Source organism: Camelus dromedarius, chromosome 23, assembly GCF_036321535.1.
Source record: "Camelus dromedarius isolate mCamDro1 chromosome 23, mCamDro1.pat, whole genome shotgun sequence".
In the NCBI taxonomy this organism is placed as follows: domain Eukaryota; kingdom Metazoa; phylum Chordata; class Mammalia; order Artiodactyla; family Camelidae; genus Camelus; species Camelus dromedarius.
In genome coordinates, this window is record NC_087458.1 from 27093294 (window position 1) to 27106709 (window position 13416).

Here is a 13416-nt window from a genome sequence, read left to right on the forward strand (position 1 = left end):
AACAAAGCATAAATACAAAACAGAAATAGACTCATAGACATAGAATACAAACTTGTGGTTGCCAAGGGGGTAGAGGGTGGGAAGGGATAGATGGGATTTTAAAATTGTAGAATAAATAAATAAGATTATACTGTATAGCACAGGGAAATATACACATATCTTATGGTAGCTCACAATGTGACAATGAATATATATATGTTCATGTATAACTGAAAAATTGTGCTCTACACTGGAATTTGACACAACATTGTAAAATGATTATAAATCAATAAAAAATGTTAAAAAAGAAAAGAAAAGAAAAGAAAAGGTTTTTCATTTTCTGGGTCTCCATATGATGCTAAGTCCAGGAATCCAGGCGTTGTTACTCAGTCTCAGGGGGTCAGTTCTGATGACTGTTCTCTGCTATTGAAAGGCCACTGCTGGCCCTGCAGTGCACATTCATGGTACTGGTCAGAGAGGTTCTGGTGCCAGCCCGCTTTCCATTTTGATCAAACCCCAGAGTTCTCTTTCTCACCTCCCAAAAGCTCAGCTAGGGGCAGATTCCATGATCCAAGCAAGACAATCACAATGACAGACAGTACATTTCTTAAGGTTCCAATTATTAAATTTTAAATCATGTTGGAATAACAAACGGTATAATAACAAAGATGATTAAGAAATCCCCATATGTTTGGCAATTAAGCCACACACTTGTAAATAACCTATGGGCCAAAGTAGAAATTACAACAGAAATTAGAAAATATTTTGAACTGAATAATAATAATAATGACATGGCACATCAGAATTCATGGAATGTAGCTAAAGTGGTGTCTAGAGGGAAATTCATATACTTAAACATATATATGAGGGGGAAAATGGCTAGAATTATGTATCTAAGATTTAGCCTCAAGAAGTTAGAATAGAATATCAAACTCAAAGTTGAAGGAAGAGAATAATAAAACAGAAATGAATGACATTGTAGACACATAATACAGAAAAACTACAAAGCCAAAGCTGGTCATGTGTAACAAGTAATCAAACTAATAAATCCTAGTAAGTAAAAAAAGAGAGAAAATACCCGTCTCAGGATTGAATAAAGTTCCTGCCATCATTAAAAAGAGAATAAGAGGTTATTATGAATAACTGCATGAAAATAAATTTGAAATTCAGATGAAATTGACAGATACCTTGAAAAACAAAATTTACCAACACTGACTATAAAAGAAACAGAAAATTTAAATAGTTCTATATTTATTTTAAACACTTAATGTACTATTAAAATATCTTCTCCTATCCTTCCCCATCCAAAAAAAAAAGCAGGCCCAGATGGCTTCACTGGTGAATTATTCCAAACATTTAAAGATGAAGTAACACTTAAAATAATTCTTCTAGAGACTAGAAAAAGAGAAATACTTTCCAATGTGTTTTGTAAATCCAGCATAATTTTGGTAATAAATCCTGACAGGTATGTTAAAAAAAAAAGAAACGGACATTAACATAGAATTCATATATTAATAGAATAACATTACATAGAATAACATAGAAAAAAATTCTAAATATAATATTAGATACTAAATTCAGTGATAGATAAAAAGATGATAGCACAATCAAACTGAGTTTATACCATGAATGCAAGATTAGTTTAGTATATTTAATCAATAATCAATCTAATTCAGCACATTAACAAAATAATATCATATGGCATGCAAAATAGAAGTCATGTGTATTTCAGAAGATGCAGAAAAATCATGACCAATTCCAACATTCATTCATAATTGAAAAAAAGACCTCTTATCAAACTAGGAGTCAAAAGGAAATTCCTTAATCTGATAAAAGGTAAACATAGAAAATGTACAGCTCATTATACTTGATGGTGAAATGTTGACTAGATTTCCTGTAAGGTCAAGAATAAGATAAAGATGTTTACTATCACCATTTCTATGTAACATTAAACAAAATGTCATGAACAATGCAGGTTGAGAAGAAAAAGAACTAAAAGATATTTTTAAAAAATAAGAAATACAGCTGTTACTATGTATAGATGACCTGATTGTATAGATGGGAAATCTAAAAGAATTTTCAAAATCTTGGAAATAATAAGTGAATTCAGCAAGGTTTCTGGCTTGCTAGATACAAGGCCAATATAAAATAATCAATTGTATTTTTATATTCGAGTAACAAACAATAGGATAAAAAGGAAAATACTTATCAAAACTTTTGCTTTGAAGATGTGCAAGATTCTACACAGAAAACTATCATAGATTACCAAGATACTCTAAAGAAGACCTAAGTAAATGGAGAGGCATATCATATTAAGGGATGGAAGACTCAATATTGTATAGATGTTACTTCTTCCCAAATTAATATATAGATTGAATGCAATCACAAGCAAAATTTGGGGTATATTTTTTGTTGGAATTTGACAAGCCAACATTAAAATTGCAAGGAAAAGCAAAGTTCCAAGAATAATCACCATGGTCTTGAAAGAAAAAAAGTGTTGGAGAACCTACATTATTGGTTATCAAGACTTATTACAGAGCTACAATTTAAAAAGTACAGATACCTGAATCAGACCACTTGGCACTTGATTCATGATAAAGGTCATACTTCAGAGTAATGGGGGAAAGAATAGTCTTTTCAGTATTAGTGATTAAGCAATTACTAGGCAGCCATATAGAAAAATATACCTTGACCTCCCTCTCACACCATATACAAATATCAATTCTAGGTGAATTAAAGATTCAAATGTGGAAGATAAAACAAAATTTCCAGATTATAGCATAGGAAGATATGCTAATAACTTTATAAAGATTTTTTTTTAATGAGAGTACAAACAACACTAACTTTAAAGTTCAAAATTAGATTATATAAAAATGAAGAATTTCTTTCATCAAAGGACACCATTAAATCAAATAATACAGTGGGAGACTGGACAAGATGGTGGGGTAGGAAGACCCTGAGCTTATCTCCCCCTACAGGTGCACCACAATTACAATAATTTACAACCATTACAACTGGCCTTAGATGACACATTTGATCATATACTCTTAATAAACATATATAGATCAATCATCCAAAAGCAGCAACATACACATTCTTTTCAAGTGCACATGGAACATTCTCCAGGATAGATTACATTCTAAGCCACAAAGCAAGTCTCAGTAAATTTAAGAAGATTGAAATCATATCAAACATCTTTTCTGATCACAATGCTATGAGACAAGAAATCAATTATAAGAAAAAAAACTGCAAAAAATACAAACACATGGGGGCTACACAATATGCTACTAAATAACCAATGGATCACTGAAGAAATACAAAAGAAATAAAAAAATACCTGGAGACCACTGAAAATGAAACTCAATGATCTGAAATCTATGAGACACAGCAAAGGTATTCTAAGAGGGAAGTTTATAGTGATACAAGCCAAATAATCAACCTAGCATCATACCTAAAGGAACTAGAAAAAGAAGGACAAACAAAACCCAAAGTTAGTAGAAGGAAAGAAATCACAAGGATTGGAGCAGAAATAAGTGAAATAGAGACTTAAAAATCTACCAAAAAGAGCAGTAAATCTAAGAGCTAGCATTGGAAGTCCTAGCCACAGCAATCAGACAAGAAAAAGAAATAAACAAAATCCAAATTGGAGAGGAAAAACTTGAACTATCACTCTTTATAGATGACATTATACTATATATACAAAATCCTAAAGACACTACCAAAAACCTACATCAATGAATTCGGTAAAGTTGCAAGATTCAAAATTAGTATACAAATAACAAGTTTATACACTGTAGCACGGGAAACTATATTCAATATCTTGCAGTAACCTATAATGAAAAGAACATGAAAATAAATATATGTATGTACATGTATCACTGAAACATTATGGTGTACACCAGAAATTGACACAACATTGCAAATTACCTACACCTCAATGAAAAATTAAAAAAAACTAAAAAAAATTAATATACAGAACTCTATTTCACTTTCATACACTAACAATGAGCTATCAGAAACAGAAACTAAGAAAACAATCCAATTTACAATCACATCAAAAAGAATAAAATACCTAGGAATAAATCTAACTAAGGAAATAAAAGATCTGTATTGAGAAAACTATAAACCACTGATGAAAGAAATTGAAGGCAACACAAACAGATGGAAAGATATACCATGTTCATGTATTGGAAGAATTAATATTGTTAAAATGACCATACTACCCAAGGTAATCTACAGATTCAATGCAATCTTTATCAAAATACCAATGTCATTTTTCACAAAACTAAAACAAATAATTCTAAAATGTTATTGGAACACAAAAGACCCTGAATAGCCAAAACAATTTTGAAGAAGAGAAACAAAGCTGGAGGTACCATGCTCCCTGAGTTCAAACTATACTATAAAGCTACAGTCATCAAAACAGCATGAGAAAAAAAACAAGCATGCACTGGCACAGAAACAGACACACGGACAAATGGAACAGAATAGAGAGCCCAGAAATGAACCCACTTGCAAGTTGGCAATTAATCTATTAATCTATGACATTTCTTTTTTATAGGAGGCAAGGGGGGGGGATGGAGAAAAAACAGCCTCTTCAATAAATGGTGCTGGGAAAACTGGACAGCTACATGCAAACTGTACTACTTTCACACATCATGCACAAATAAATTCAAAATAAAGACTTAAATGTAAGACCTGAAACTATAAAACTTCTAGAAGAAAAATAGGCAGTATACACTTTGACATTGTTCTTAGTAATATTTTTTTAGATGTCTCCTCAGGGAGGGAAACAAAACAAAAATAAACAATTGGAACTATGTCAAACTAAAAAGCTTTTGTACAGTGAAGAAAACTATCAACAAAACCAACAAGCTGCCTACTGAATGGGAGAAGATATTTGTAAACAGTATCCAATAATATTCAAAATATCCAAAAACCTCATACAATTCAACCTCAAAAAAACAAATAATCTGAATATAAAATGGGCCAAGGAACTGAATAGACATTTTTCCAAAGAAGACCTATAGATGGACAACAGGCATATGAAAAGATGCTCAAATCACTAATCATCAGGGAAAAGGAAACCAAAATCACAGTGATACATCACCTCACACCTGTCAGAATGCCTATCGTCAAAAAGACAACAAGTAACAAGGGTTGGTGAGGATGTGGAGAAAAGGAAACACTTGCACACTGTTGGTGGGAATGTGATTTGTGCAGGCACTGTGGAAAACATCAATGGAAATTCCTCAAAAAATTAAAAATAGAACTACCATACAATGCAGTAATTCTACTACTGGGTATTTATTCAAAGAAAACAAAAACACTGATTAGGAAAGATAATGCACCCCTATGTTCATCACAGCATTATTTACAATAGCCAAGATATGGAAGCAACCTAAGTGTCCATCAATGGACGAATAAAGAAGATGTGGTACGTATTTATGTGTGTGTGTCTCTCTGTGTGTGTGTGTGTGTGTGTGTGTGTGTATACAATGGAATATTACTCAGCTATAAAAAAAGAAATAAAAAAAAAGAAATGAAGCTTGTCATTTGCAACAGTATGGTAAACCTAGAGGATGTTAAATTAGGTGAAATTAGTCAGAGAAAAACAAATACTGTATGATTTCATTTATATGTGGAATCTAAAAAACAAGACAAATGAAACATGACAAAACAGAAAGAAAGTTATTTACAGTGAACAAACAATTGGTTGCCAGAGGGAAGGGGGATGGGGGAGGAAAGAAACACATGAGCTACAAACTTCCAGTTGCAAAATAAATGAGTCACAGGTATGAAATGTACAGTGTGGGGAATATAGTCAATAACTACGTTATCTTTGTATGGTGACATATTATAACTAGACTTATCATAGCGATCATTTTGAAATGTGGAGAAATATTGATTCATTATGTTCTGTAACAGGAACTAACATTGTGTTGTAGGTCAATCATACTTCAGAAACAAACCAACAAACTCAGAGAACAAAGCCATGAGATTTGTGGTTACCTCGGGGTGGAGGGAGAGGGATTGGATGAAGGTAGTCAAAGGATACAAAGCTCCAGTTATAATAAGTACTAGGGCTGTACTGCACAGCATGAAGAATGTAATTAACATCGCTCTATGTTATACATAAAAGTTTTTAAGAGAAAATCCCAAGAGTTCTCATCACAAGGAAGAAGTTTTGTCTATTTCTTTAATTTTTTATCTGTATAAGGTGATGGATGCTCACTAAACTTATTGCGGTAATTATCTCATGATGTATGCAAGTCAAATCATTGTGTTGTACACCTTAAACGTATACAGTCCTTCATATAAATCATATATCAATAAAAACGGAAGAAAAAATAAAGTAAGTGAAATTGCATAGTGTCGGTAATTCGGCTTCAAAATAATTAAGTGGTGATGGTGCTGAGGTGGGGGAGAAGGGAGGGAACAGAGCTGAAACAAGATTGGTCTTGCATCTTTTTTGAAGCTGGGGTTTCATTGCATAATTTTCCCTACTTTAATGTATATTTGTATTTTTCCATAATAAACGTTTAAAAAGAAGAGACACTATTAAAGAGGGAAAAGACAGCCCAGAGTGAAGGAAGATGTCTGTAATACACAGAACCAGAGAAGGGGCCTGTCCTCAAATGTATAAAGAACACCTATATAGCAGTAAGAAGATGACGGCAAACTCTATAGAAAAATGAGCAGAAACGTGAAAATGTCCAAAAGAGAATACCCAAATGCTAACAAAGATATGAAAAAGATATTGGTTTAATCAGTAATCAAGGTATTAGAAATTAAAGCCACGGTTTAATACTACACACCCAGTAATACAAGTAAGCTATCATTCGTTCAAATACATATATAACCCCCCTTCAGATACATATGTAAACCAGAATGAGAGGCCCTCAGGCTCTGCCCAGTACTGTAATACGGTGGCCCAGTGTGGACTGCGCAGACGGACAGCACCCAGTGATCCTGAGGATGCAGTGTAGCTACAACCCTTAAGCACAGCTGGTGGGGGGGAGTACGGCACAACTGGTTCGGAAAACGGTTTGGTGGCATCTACCAAACTTGAGTACATAGCTAATCCTATACCCCAGCAATTCCATTTCTAAGCATATGTTCACAAAAATGTGTGTTTGTGTGTGTGTTTCCAAAGGTCAAGAACTTAGATAGCAGCATAATAACATTAGTCATAATAGCCCCAAACTGAAAATGACTGAAATGTCCACCAATTTTAGAATGAATAAGCAAATTATAGCTTATTTATACACTATAATACCACACAGCAAAGAAAACTAATGAACTACTATTACATCTATCAGTATGGATGCATATCAAAAACATAATACTGATCAAAAGAAGCCACCCACACACAAAATACATACTGTGTGATTTCATTTAAATAGCAGTCAAAAACAGCAAAACTAATCTATGGTGACAGAAGTAAGGACAGAAGTTACATTTGGGAGAAGGGAGGGGTACTGATTGTCAGGGGACAGGATGGGGCTTTTGCACTGGAGCCATATTCTATTTCTGGACCTGGGTGGTGATTATACAAGTGTGTGAACTTTGTGATATGAACTACTGAATTATATCCTGGAATTTGTATGTGTGTTGGGGGGGGTTGCATGCAAATTGTACTTCAATGAAAGATGTCTATTAAAACAAAAGAATGATTAGGGCTAGGAGAGGGAATTCTGATAAAAGAAAAAGTCATTTTAGTGTAGGAGAATTATGGATGAAATTGTAAAAATCTTGCTTTGGTTTGGCTGTTACAACAAACAAAATTTCAGTGAGAGGAAAAAGTAACTTAGCCTTTGTTCGAATACACATATCAACTGGAGATGGAGGCCCTTGAGTTCTTTTTGAGGACCATAACAAATTCCATTAGAAAAAAAATTAAAGCTAGTGTTATTATAGTCCCAAAGAGAGCCTCGCTCAAAGAGCTGTGAACTTCTAATTTTGAATAATATAATTTCTAGGCACAGCCTCAAAAAAACAAACAAACAAAAAACCCAAAACCTGCTACACTATATATCTAAATAATTGAATGAGGTAATGAACTATAATCCAATTAAATGTTAGGAGAAAACTACCAATAATAACTCTAGTTTTGAAAGAATTACCCTTTCTAACAGTAATTTAACCACTAAGGGTCAATGCCTTATTAAAGACATTCTGAGTTCCCATGATAAAACCATGTCATCTGCATATAAAAGATTTTTTATCTCTCTCTTCTCTCCAGCGGGAAGCATTCCACAACTGGTTAGTAGAAGAATAAAATTTGTGAGATGTGACGTTCTCTGTTCCTTTCATGGGAAGATTCTGGGTGGCGGAGGGTTTTGGCTTTGCTCCTCACCTTTGGAAATATTTCCTTTTAAAACTGTCTTTGTAACAAGAAAATTCCAGTTTAAATCTTATAAATTATGATATGTCCTTTTTTTTCCTCTCCTTTTAAAACTATCACATGGCTTAAACTGGGTGCGTGGGGCTGGGTGGGAAGGATGGGCTTTACCTCATGTAACAGGAATCCTGTCTTCACCTGAGCCTGGCCGCAATGCTATCTTATCTTGTTTTGCTTGGACTTGTCCCAAGGACCCAGGCAGGGTCTATAAACCTAACACCAAGAATCATGTGTAGTTAGTGTAACTTTGAAGAGGGATACTGTAATTCCCTTCTGGTATCATATTAATTTTCTTCTAGTATCAATTCCCATTTGATAACCTAAAAGCCTTGGAAGTTTGAGAAAGCTCTTCCTTTACCCTCTTCTCTTCCATGATCTTTACTCAACAGAAAAGGAAACAGTACTGGACCGGGAGACGGAAAGCGCAGGCTCCTGTCTTGACTTTGCTGTTACTTAATCTTTTCGAGCCTTAGATTCCTCAACTGTGCATAATTAATATCCCTTGCTTCAGAGTTATTACATTTTGAAAAGTGTAAAACAGAATGTGAATATAGACTAACATCATTATATAATTGGTAGTAACTGTTATCCTTAGGTTGCCATCTAAATATAAAAAAAGATAGTTTATAATACAGTGGTGCTTAACGCTTGTAAAGAATATAGGGAAATGAGGTCAGAAAGACCAGGAATGGAAAAATAAACACATTGGTACTTATAAAAGGATAAAAAAAAGGGCCAACTTGCGTACAAGGTCAATACAATCTTTTAAATTATGTTTCTAATTGTGTCACACACTCTCATTCTTGATGTAGTGGGCATCTGGTGTTATTTATTTATTTATTTATTTTTTTTTTCTGCTTTATAACCTGCCCTCTTCTGGCAACAGCAACCTCTTTCCTTGGAGACCTGCTTTTTCCTAAGCTCCATGGTTTTCTGAATCACACTAGTCTATTCACCTAGCTAGGGGTGGGTACGCTCAGGAATCTGCAGTGACTCAAGCCAGGGGAATCAGCATCCTTCCCTGAAACTGATTGTGCAGATTCTGATAGGGGGAAATCTCTTTTCTTTGGAGTTCTTAGTGCAATTTTTTAAAAATTCGGAGCTCCTTTGTACAATAATCAACTACATTCCCTCATCCCACCGTTCTTACAGCATAGAGGCACTCGTGATTGGGCACTAATACCATCTTCTGAGGGATCTGAACTCCTTTCTCCCACACCTCCACATTTTTCATGTAAGTACCACATTTGTTTACTATATAATGGAGTTTCCAAGCAGTTAAGAACATGTATTAAAGGGATCTGAAATTTTTGGTAAAAACAGGGCAACTGGAAGTAAAAGAAAATCTCACACACTTTCACTTAAAAAAATAGTAAGTCTATTTAAGCAACAGTGGCTTTTCCAGGTACCTAAAATACTCAATTTGTTATAATCAAAGCTCTAATTAGTGTTCAAATTTCTCAAATTGTCTTAAAAATTTGTTTTAACTTTTGGTTTGTTTGAATCAGGATTCAAACAATGGAGCAAAATTTTTAATCATCAAGCACACTGGCTGGTTATATTTTTATCTCTCTTCAAAACAGGTGTCTCCTTGTCACTGTAACACACTCCAACGATGAGCAATGGATTTAGAAATTAATTCAAAGTTGCTTTATGTGCTCTACAAATACCAGCTGAGGCTCTGCTAATGAAATTGTGGGGCAGGCAAGCATTAGTAATAGCTTGAAGTTACCCTTGGACATGAGAACCCAAAAGGGGGTAATGACAAGGAAGACATTTATTCTTTTAAACTCTTTTTTTGAGGGGGAGGTAATTAGGTTTGTTTGTTTATTTAATGGAGGTACTGAGGATTAAACCCAGGACCTCCTGCATGCTAAGCACGTGCTCTACCACCGAACTATACCTTCCCCTGCAAGGAAACATTTATGTGGACTTGCTGCCTTTGAGATCTCCTTAGGGTGGAAAACAAAAGGAGACCCATGGTTTGGTTTGCCAATATCTAATAAAATATTGAAAATTTATATGGCAAATGCATTAATATGTGTATTTAAACACAGTTACTAACTGGACAGCAGCATGTAAATCAGTGAAGCTAGAACACCCCCTTACACCATACACAAAAATAAACTCAAAATGGATCAAAGATTTAAACATAAGACAAGATACAATAAATCTCCTAGAAGAAATTATAGGCAAAACATTATCTCACATACAACTCAAAAATGTTCTCCTAGAACAGTCTACTCAAGCAATAGAAATAAAAGCAAGAATAAACAAATGGGACCTAATTAAACTCACAAGCTTCTGCACAGCAAAGGAAACCATAAGTAAAACAAAATGACAACCTACGGAATGGGAGAAAATTTTTGCAAATGAAACCGACAAAGGCTTGATTTCCAGATTATATAAGCAGCTCATATGACTTAATAAGAAAAAAACAAACAACCCAATCCAAAAATGGGCAGAAGACCTAAACAAGCAGTTCTCCAAGGAAGACATACAAATGATCAATAGGCACATGAAAAAATGCTCAATATCACTAATTATCAGAGAAATGCAAATCGAAACTACGATGGGGTATCACCTCATACCAGTCAGAATGGCCATCATTCAAAAGTCCACAAATGACAAATGCTGGAGAGGCTGTGGCGAAAAGGGAACCCTCCTACACTGCTGGTGGGAATGAAGTTTGGTGCAGCCACTGTGGAAAACAGTATGGAGATTCCTCAAAAGACTAGGAATAGACTTACCATATGACCCAGGAATCCCACTCCTGGGCATATATCCAGAAGGAACCCTACTTCAAAAAGACACCTACACCCCAATGTTCATAGCAGCACTATTTACAATAGCCAGGACATGGAAACAGCCTAAATGTCCATCAACAGATGACTGGATAAAGAAGTAGTAGTATATTTATACAAAGGAATACTACTCACCCATAAAAACCGACAACATAACGCCATTTGCAGCAACATGGATGCTCCTGAAGAATGTCATTCTAAGTGAAGTAAGCCAGAAAGAGAAAGAAAAATACCATATGAGATCGCTCATATGTGGAATCTAAACCCCCCCCAAAACAAAAAACATAAATACAAAATAGAAACAGACTCATAGACATAGACTACAAACTGGTGGTTGCCAGGGGTATGTGGGGTGGGAAGGGACAGACCAGGATTTCAAAATGTAGAATAGATAAACAAGATTGTACTGTGTAGCACAGGGAAATATATACAGGATCTTGTGGTGGCTCACAGTGAAAGAGAATGTGACAATGAATGTATGTATGTTCATGTATAACTGAAAAGTTGTACTCTACATTGGAATTTGACACATTGTAAAATGACTATAACTCAATAAAGATGTTAAAAAAGTTATTAAAAACATCTGTAACTTTATGTACATAACTGACATCCTTATCTTTGTCCTTTATGCCCTCATTTGTTCTCAAGTACAGTCAAGGACTGGGATAGACTGTCACCCCCTATAGGTATAAATGAATACATTTATTTTGCTTTAACTAGAACGCGAAAGGAGTCAAAACTTTGTTACCTACAGCTCCACAACTTTCTTCATTCAAAGAGTAGCTGCCAAAGGGTGAGGAGTTAGACTTTGAGCCATGCATGCATTATCTCCACGCATCTCATGAAATGAATTAACCATGTACTTGCTAAGCAAGCTCACCACTTCGACAAGTCCCCTAGCCCCTCCCCGCCCAAAGACCACTGGGGTCCTACTAGAGCCATCACTGACGCCAACCATAGTAACCATGAAATCTACTTATTTCATTATTTCACATCCCCACTATCCTTGTCTTAAATGGGACAACTGGATCCAAAACCAGGTTATGCCCCCCACCCCTACCCCACACCGTGTATTTATTATTCTCACTTTACTGTCAAGATCTTGAAAAGTTAAAATAAAAAAATCCGTCTCAGAGCATCCAGTCTCCACACCCACTTTGCTTGGGTACTCCAAAGGTTTAAAACCCGCCGCCCTCGGCCATCCACTTTCGCAGCACCCTCCCTTCGCTTCTTTGCTTGTCGTATCAGCACTGGGTAAGCGCCCAGGTTCTGCGCTCGGACTAAACCTCATGATCTTCTGGCTCAGGTTCTGTGAACTGAGTCATCCTGGCACGGAGAATATTCCGTGACTCAGCAGGCCCGAAAAGGAGGATGTCAGATCCAGATAATTTCAAGTCTTTTAAAGGCAAGCTGGGGAACATAAACAACACAGTGGAAGAATTTCACAGTGGGTCTGCGTACCCAGGGGAAAAATGTCATTCCATTCCCAGACTTTTCACTTCCTTCCTTGCCCGGGCTAAACGACTGGTTACACTTTAATTCAGAGGCAGGAAACCGCTTCAGAAAATTCATTTCGATGGGGTGACCAGGCCCTTTATTCTTCGGGGGCCGTGTCAGTCCCCTCAACACCCGGGACCTCTCCTCTGAAAGCGCAGGAGCCGGCCCCGCGCGGCAGGGCGCAGCGCCGGAGCGGCCGGCGGGGCGGGGAGCCTGCGGGCGGCCCCCACCGTCCGGTCCCGCGGGTCCCCGCCTCGGGGCGCGGCCCGCCGGACGCCAGAACCGACACCTGGCGGGGCGGGGATCCGCATGATGCGGCCCAGATTGGAGCGGGGCCCAAAAGCCCACTCCCAGAGACCTCATCCACCCGGCGTCGCCCGCTTTAAGGGCCCCTCCGTTACCCCCTCCCCCCACCCGGGGTCTTCCAAGGCCTCGGCGCCGGGGGACCCCGGCGTCCACCTCCCGCGGGACGCTGGCTCTTGGCGGCCTCCCCTTCCCTCCCGGCATGCACCGCCCCGCCGCCCCTCCCTCCGCACTCCTCCCGCTGCCGCTCCCCGCCCACCCCTCGCGCCCCTCCAGGCCCCTCCCCCGCCGATCGCGCGCCGCCGGCCGGAGCGCCAGATGCCGCCGCCCCCGCCGCAGCCGCCGCCGCCGCCGCCGCTACCGCCGCTACCGCCGCGAGTCTCCGCGGAGGGCGGGGGAGCAGCTACGGGGGCCGAGGGAGCCGCTGCG

At 37.4% G+C, this 13416-nt stretch overlaps 1 long non-coding RNA gene across 1 annotated transcript in view; it reads right to left on the reverse strand.

Annotated features, from left to right (window-relative positions):
* The window catches only part of LOC105096229 (uncharacterized), a 38771-nt gene extending 25925 nt beyond the window's left edge, over positions 1-12846 (reverse strand). The window contains exons 1-2 of the long non-coding RNA XR_010377573.1: positions 12649-12846; positions 11323-11384 (exon numbers count right to left, since the gene is read on the reverse strand). This is a non-coding gene — a long non-coding RNA (uncharacterized LOC105096229). The remainder of the gene's footprint in view (positions 1-11322; positions 11385-12648) is intronic.
* Between the last annotated feature and the right edge of the window lie 570 nt (positions 12847-13416).